We start from the raw sequence: 6,455 nt of genomic DNA, 5'->3' as shown, positions 1-6,455 counted from the left end.
GCTGCTCCGTAGTGTGGGGATGATGGCTCCCGGGGGGGGGGGAGGGACTGGGGGACTGCGGGGGAGGGGGAGCCCCGGCGGGGCAACAATGTTTCAATGTGTTTGCAACGTTCGGTGTCTGACCCTCGCCCTTGGGGGGGGCGATCTGCTCCACGTGACCCAGAGTCGGCCCCGCCCCCGGCCCTCCCACTCCTCCCCCCCCTCCACACACACAGACCACGAGCCCAGAGACGCTCCGTCCCCACCCCCATCCCCCCCCTCCCCCGGGGTGAGCGCCACTGCTGTGGGTTCCAATCCCTCCCTGAACGCTCAGCCCCCTCTGCCGGCCTCTGCGGGGGGGGCCCTGAGTCCAGACCCGGGGCTCGCATCGGCGTCAGTTGGTGACTCTGGACCAGGGCTTCCCCACTCTGGGCCTCAGTTTCCCCACCTGAAGAATGGGGGCGGAGATGCCCAGGCCCTGTCCCGATCTGGCCCCCGCCCTCCCAGAGTGGCCTCCCCACTGCCCCCGGGCCCCCGCTCACCGCTAGCGCCCTGCCCCCCGGCCCCACGACCCCGACGGGAAGCGAACGAGGAGGGTGCGGCGGAGCGCCGCCATTTTGGTGCGGGGGCGCCCGTCGCCTCGGCGTCCCATGCGCCTACGCACGAACTGCACTTCCCACAGTGCACCGCGTTGCGCGTCCGCGCCTGCCGCCAGGAGGAGCACGAGCCCGTCTCGCAAAGCCTTGTGGGGGTTGTAGTTTGGAGGCCTCCTTGCCGCCCCCTGCCGGGCTAGAAGAGGAAGCCTTACTTAGAGCCGCAGAATAGCGGATCCAGAAGCATCCAATGGATCCTTCTTCGTCTTCCAGATAGGAAAGCTGAGGCCCAGGGGCGTTCCTAGAGGAAAAGACTGAGCAGTGCAGCCCAGAGAGAAGAGCCCTGGCTCTAGCATTCTTGGGGGCTCACCACCTGGGGATCTGGGGCAATGCACAAAAAGTGCCCTTCATTTCCCCTTCTGTTAAGTGAGGGGTGGGAAGGCCCTGGATCTATGGCTGTCTATAAGATCAGACATTTGAGGGGGGCCATCCAAACAAGCCTTCTCATTTTCCAAATGGGGTAACTGAGGTCCAGGCAGGTTCAGTGCCAGACCATAGGTTAGAGGTCATCTTCTCTTACCCCCTCCTCTGACAGAGGAGGAGACTGAGGTTCAGAGAAGGGAAGACACTTATCCCGGTCAATACAGGCAATAAGTAGAAGAGACAGGATTTGAACCCACGCCCTCTGCACCAAAACTAGTCTTTCTGAAATATAAGCATCTTGGGGACATAGGCTGTGTTGTTTTTCTTTGGAATCACAGTGTCCTGCACATACTAGAACAGGTACTTAATACATGCTTTTTGAATAGAACTGAATTCATCAACCCCTTATTTTAAAGATGAGGAAACTGGGGAGGCCAAGCGAGGTTAAAAAAAATGACTGCTCAGTGGGGTCACAGGAGGCATGCAGGACTGGAATCTGACTCCTCCTTTCTGCCTTGGCCTCAGCAATCCCCCCAAGAAAACCTGGGCCACACTGGGCTTTCCTTCACTTATTCAGTCACACTCCCTCTGGCTCCATGGATTCTTTTGTGCCCATCCCACAGGTAGCAAGGGCCCTGTCGGCTTCAAGGGAAGGATGAAGTACTGGGCACCCTCTTGTTCCCAAAGGGCTGTTTCAGCCTAACTGGGGGCAAGGAGCAGAGGAACGGAAGGATTCCTAATAAAGAGATCTCCAAATGACGCAGCTGGGAGCTCTCTCCTAAATCCCAGAGCAGGGTTTCTTAACCCTGGGCCCTGAATTTGTCTTCAAAGCTACTTTGGTGACTGTATTTCACTGTACTTGGTTTCTTTGTAATCCTATGTCTCATCTTCTGCATCCAAAAATATGATCCTGAGACAGGGCCCATGGGCTTCACCAGCCTGCTGGAAGGAAGGGTCCAAGGCACACACCAAAAGGCTCCGAAGCCCAGCCCCGGAGAAGGTGTCATTGGAGTGGGTGGGGACAGAGGCTTCGAGGTTGAGGAATCGTAAAACCTCAGACTTCGGAGGGGCCTCAGAGGTCATAGAATCTAACCTCTCCCTGAACTGTCAAGCAGTCAGTCAGTTATCAACGAGCACTTATTAAGCACCAGACACTTTGCTAAGGTTTTGTTTTTGTTTTTGTTTTTTTGACAAAAGGTGATCCACTGGCAAAGGAAATGGCCAACCTCTCCAGTCTCTTGGCCAAGAAAACCCCTTGGCCAGTATTAAAATGCTAAAAGAGATGACTTTGGAAGATGAGCCCGTCGTGTTGGAAAGGCCCACAGTGCTTTGGGCCACCGGGTCACAAAGCAGTGGCCACGGCTGAACGGCTGAATGACAACCACTTTGCTCAGGGCTGGAGAGCAGCAATCCCCTCTCCAATCTTTGGGAGAAGTGGGGCTCCACACTGGGCTTGACACGCTCGGGGCTGGAGAAGCCACCGGCTCCCTAGGCAGTCCACTCCACTCTGGGGCAGCCCTCATTGGCAGGAAGTCTTCCCTGACCCCCATCCTCAACCTACTTCCCTGCAGTTTCCACCCAGAGCTCCTAGTGCTGGAGTCAAGAGCAAGGTCCATCTTCCTTTGGACCGTTGTGGAAAGATGTGAACGCCACTGTCATCTCTTACCTAAGCCTTCTCTTCTCCAGGGAAGAGTAGAGCACAAGTGTTATTGCCTCCTGATTTCTGGAAGCATCGCCTCCTGTGTGTGAAGGTTCTTGGCTGGTTGCCATGTCCAGTGGCTGATTCTCATGGAGCCCCCAGCCCTGCCCTCCCCCCAGCCCCACCCCTATCATCCCCTCCACCCCACCCTCAGCCCCACCCCTATCATCCGCACCACCCTACCTCCCAGCCCTGCCCTCCCCCCAGCACCAGCCCCGGGGATTCTTTACGTGACCTGCTCTCTGACCCCATCTGCCTCACCTGCACCTGCCCATCTGATTTCTGGGTCCACATCAGAGGTGACCTTGGTCCTTATCATCTTAACTGTTTCCGGCTTGGCCTAGCCGGGATGATCAGAGGGGTCCTGACTCTCGTTAGCCAGGGTGTTCATCATCTCTGCTAGCATGGTGTCACCTGCAAGTATCTAATAATTGCTCTTGATACCATTATCCAAGTCGCTGGTAAGACTGTTTAAAAGTCCCGGCCAAGCATAGAGCCCTGGGGCACTCTCCTAAAGACCTTTCTCTAAGTCAGCACGGGCCCAGCAATGCCCACTCTTTGGGTGCTGCGGTTCTCATTTCAGTGGTCCTAAAACTACCTAATTAATTTCCCCATCCTCGCCCTCCAGGACAGCCTACGAGACTCAGTCCAGAGCTTTGCTCTAGTTTAGGGGAGCTGAAGCTCAGGCATCCCCACATTTCAGGATTTCAAGCAAATGGGGTTGGAGGCGGAGCCAAGATGGCAGAGTGAAGCAGGGACTCAGCTGAGCTCTCCCCCAAATCCCTTCAAGCAAATGGGACCAATGCCTGCTTGCGGGGAGGGGTGTGTAGGGGGAGTGCAGCTCAGTGAGCTTTTGGCCCGACAGGTTAGACTGGACTTTATCTGGAGGGAGGGCTGCACACCCAGGGTTAGGCTGGAGGGATTCTTGAAAATGGGCCACAGAGAAAAGGAAAGGAGCAGTGGCCAGACACCAGGCTTGTGCACCCCCTTTCCGAAGGGCCGGGCAGGAGAGAAGTGTGGCTCGGCTCTCTGGCCGCAAAACTTAGTAGTGTTGAGGTGATCTGTGTTTGGGTCCTGGAGAAGGACAGTGGACTTCACTGCCCCCCAAAGCGGGGCCGTATCACCTGTGTACCCCCGCGGGCCAAGCCTCCGACATCTCCAATGTCCAGAGACTAGTGTGTCCTTGAGTCTGCCCTTGCAGAGTGGAGCAAGACCTGGGAAGCTCTGCCCTGAGCTCAGGCGGTCTGAGTCTAGGGGGCAGCTCTTGGCAGAGAAGCCGAGGGCTCTGGCTTGGCAGAGCAGGCATGGACTTATGGCATGTGGCAGTGGGTGAAAGGGTTAAAAAAAAAACAACAAGGAAAGAAAAAAAGAAAAAAGAAAAGAAAAAAAGGAAGAAGAAAAAGAAGGAAGGAAAGACGTGTAGTCCTGTTCCCCAGACATCTGCGAAATGCCTCCTGAGAACAAGACAGACAGGGAGACCCCCTCGGCCCACCAGCTGCCTCTATGGGCAAACTCCTCGGATTGGCAGTAAAGGCCCTGCCCAGGCTGGCTCCAAGCCCTCTTTCCAGGCCTCTCCACCTTGGGCTCTGCCTTCTAGCCAAGCGTCTCCTCACCATTCCTTGGATGGATCGTCCATCGGCCACCAGTGGGCCTTTGCTCACGCCGTCCCTACCTGTGTACAGGTGTGTGCATTCCTTCCACCTATGGGAATCCCTCCCTCCCTCCGAGGCCCAGCTCAGGGATCACTTCCTATATAAGGCCTGTCTTCATCCCAATCATTGATGCTTTCTCTCAGCCCAAAAGACAACTTTGCCCTCACTTTGTTTCCTTCTGTATATCTGTGCATATGTGTGTGTGTGTGTGTGCATGTACATACATGGATTTATACATCCTATACATAGGGGGTCACAAATGTCCCAAAGCAATTTTAAGCTTTAGTTGTATTTAATAGAATGTGTCATCATAGATATACATATATACGTACATATATACAATACACATATATGTACATACACACACACATACACAGGTGTGGAGTCAGGAAGACCTGAGTTCAAATCCCATCAGAGACATGTGCTAGCTGTGTGACTATGGGTAAGCCACTTGACCTCTGTCTACCTCTGTTTCCTCATCTATAAAGTGGGGATGACAATTGCACCTACTAGACAAGGTTATTGTAAAGATAAGTAGAGATAATGCCCCTAGCGCTGTTTGGACATGTTTTCTGTGTCCTACCGGTGGGTCGAGAGGCAGCAGAGTAGAGTGGAAACCTGGGCGGCTCAGCAGGCAGGAAGGCTGGGGTCAAGCGTGCACTGTGAGCAGCTCGGTGCCTGGGGCAGCCCCTTAAGAAGAGGCTTCAGGGGAATCCTCTTTCTCCTTCCCTGGGAACTTTGGAAGAGAAACATTCTTCACTCCTCCTCGGAAAAAGGGCTCATCCAGGTTGAGCTTCTTTTAAGCCTAAGAAAATAGTAAGAAGAGCTAACACTTATAAAGCACCTACTATGTGCCAGGCACTGTGATAAGTGCTTTACAACTATCATCTCATTTCTCCTCATAACAACCCTGCAAAGTAGGTGTATTCTTATCCCCACTTTTTTTTACAGATGAGGAAACTGAGGCAAGCAGAGGTTAAGTGACCGGACCAGGGTCACACAACTACTAAGCGTCTGAGGCTGGGTTTGAACCCAGGCCTTCCTGCCTCCAGGCCAGTGCGCTATCCACTGGGCCACCAAGCTGCCTCAAGACCCATGGTGGTCGTTCAGTCATAGCAGTCATGCCCAACTCTGTGTGACTCCATTTGGGGTTTCTTGACAAAGATGCTGGAGTGGTTTCGCCATTTCCTTCTCCAGCTCATTTTGCATATGGGGAAACTGAGGCAAACAAGGTTAGTGATTTGCGCAGGGTCACACAACTAGAAAGTGTCTGCGTCTGAATTTGAACTCCAGGAGGTGAGCCTTCCTGACTCCAGGCCCTTCACTCTATCCCCCGTGCCTATGGAGGAAAAAGAAAGACTTTGGAAGACAGGCATGCAGAGGAAAACGAGCTCCTCCACATCTCCCTGATTTCCAGCTGGCCTCCCAGGGACTCCCCAGAATTCTGCCTGGGGTGAGCTAGAGATCTCTTCATTGTGCGGGAGTTATGTCACTGCTAGTGGAGGGCTCATTCAGGCTCATTCAGCTCATTGACCATACAGGACTGCACTGCCCATTTTCCCAGAGCTAAACAAAGGCCAAGCTGGCAACGCTGGGTGGGTAAAGGGGCTTGCCAGAGCCCCTGTGTGTGTAATAACTGAGGGCCCCCTGCTCATCCATGCCCAGGCCTCCCTGATAGCTGCAGGTGCCAAATGAACCTGAAACGGGGGGAGTGTCCTTGGGCGGGATCCCAGTTCCTGGGTGTTCCTTACCCTGAGGGCACAAGGGTGCAAGCCTTAACTGGCCGCTCTTCGTTTTTTGCTGAGGGCTTAGTCAGTCACGCAAAGATTTAGTCACGCTCAGCTTCTCACGCCAAGGAAAACAGGCTGCATAATTCAATCTAGTTTAAGGGTGAGGCAGGTACAGGAGGGAGCATCCTGGGGCGGCCAGGGCAGGGCAGCTTGGCCCCCAACGGCTTCCAGGCCAGCTTCCACTGCCTAGAGGGACTCGGGATTCTGCCAATCCCAGTGTAAAAGGTGCATTTTCACTTGCCATTCTCCCTTTCTCCCTTCCTACTCCCTATTGCTAAACGAGCCAGTCACTAGCTAGGACGGATTACTCACTCTTCAG

The 6,455-nt window shown here is 54.3% G+C and overlaps 1 protein-coding gene across 4 annotated transcripts in view; it reads right to left on the bottom strand.

The window, feature by feature from the left end:
* The window catches only part of LOC114027969 (ubiquitin carboxyl-terminal hydrolase 40-like), a 66,159-nt gene extending 65,559 nt beyond the window's left edge, over window positions 1-600 (bottom strand). For 2 of the 4 annotated variants that reach the window (XM_027842130.1, XM_027842139.1), the window contains exon 1: window positions 522-591. The gene's annotated coding sequence lies outside the window, so the exon portion shown is untranslated. Of the gene's footprint in view, window positions 1-521 lie in introns of all 4 variants that reach the window. The other 2 variants (XM_027842121.1, XM_027842113.1) reach the window with 2 other exon arrangements.
* Between the last annotated feature and the right edge of the window lie 5,855 nt (window positions 601-6,455).

The sequence above is a fragment of the Vombatus ursinus genome, unplaced genomic scaffold (genome assembly GCF_900497805.2).
Source record: "Vombatus ursinus unplaced genomic scaffold, bare-nosed wombat genome assembly UNPS02004833.1, whole genome shotgun sequence".
Lineage (NCBI taxonomy): Eukaryota > Metazoa > Chordata > Mammalia > Diprotodontia > Vombatidae > Vombatus > Vombatus ursinus.
Note: the sequence above shows the minus strand (reverse complement) of the source record. Positions and strands in the feature narration are given on the sequence as shown.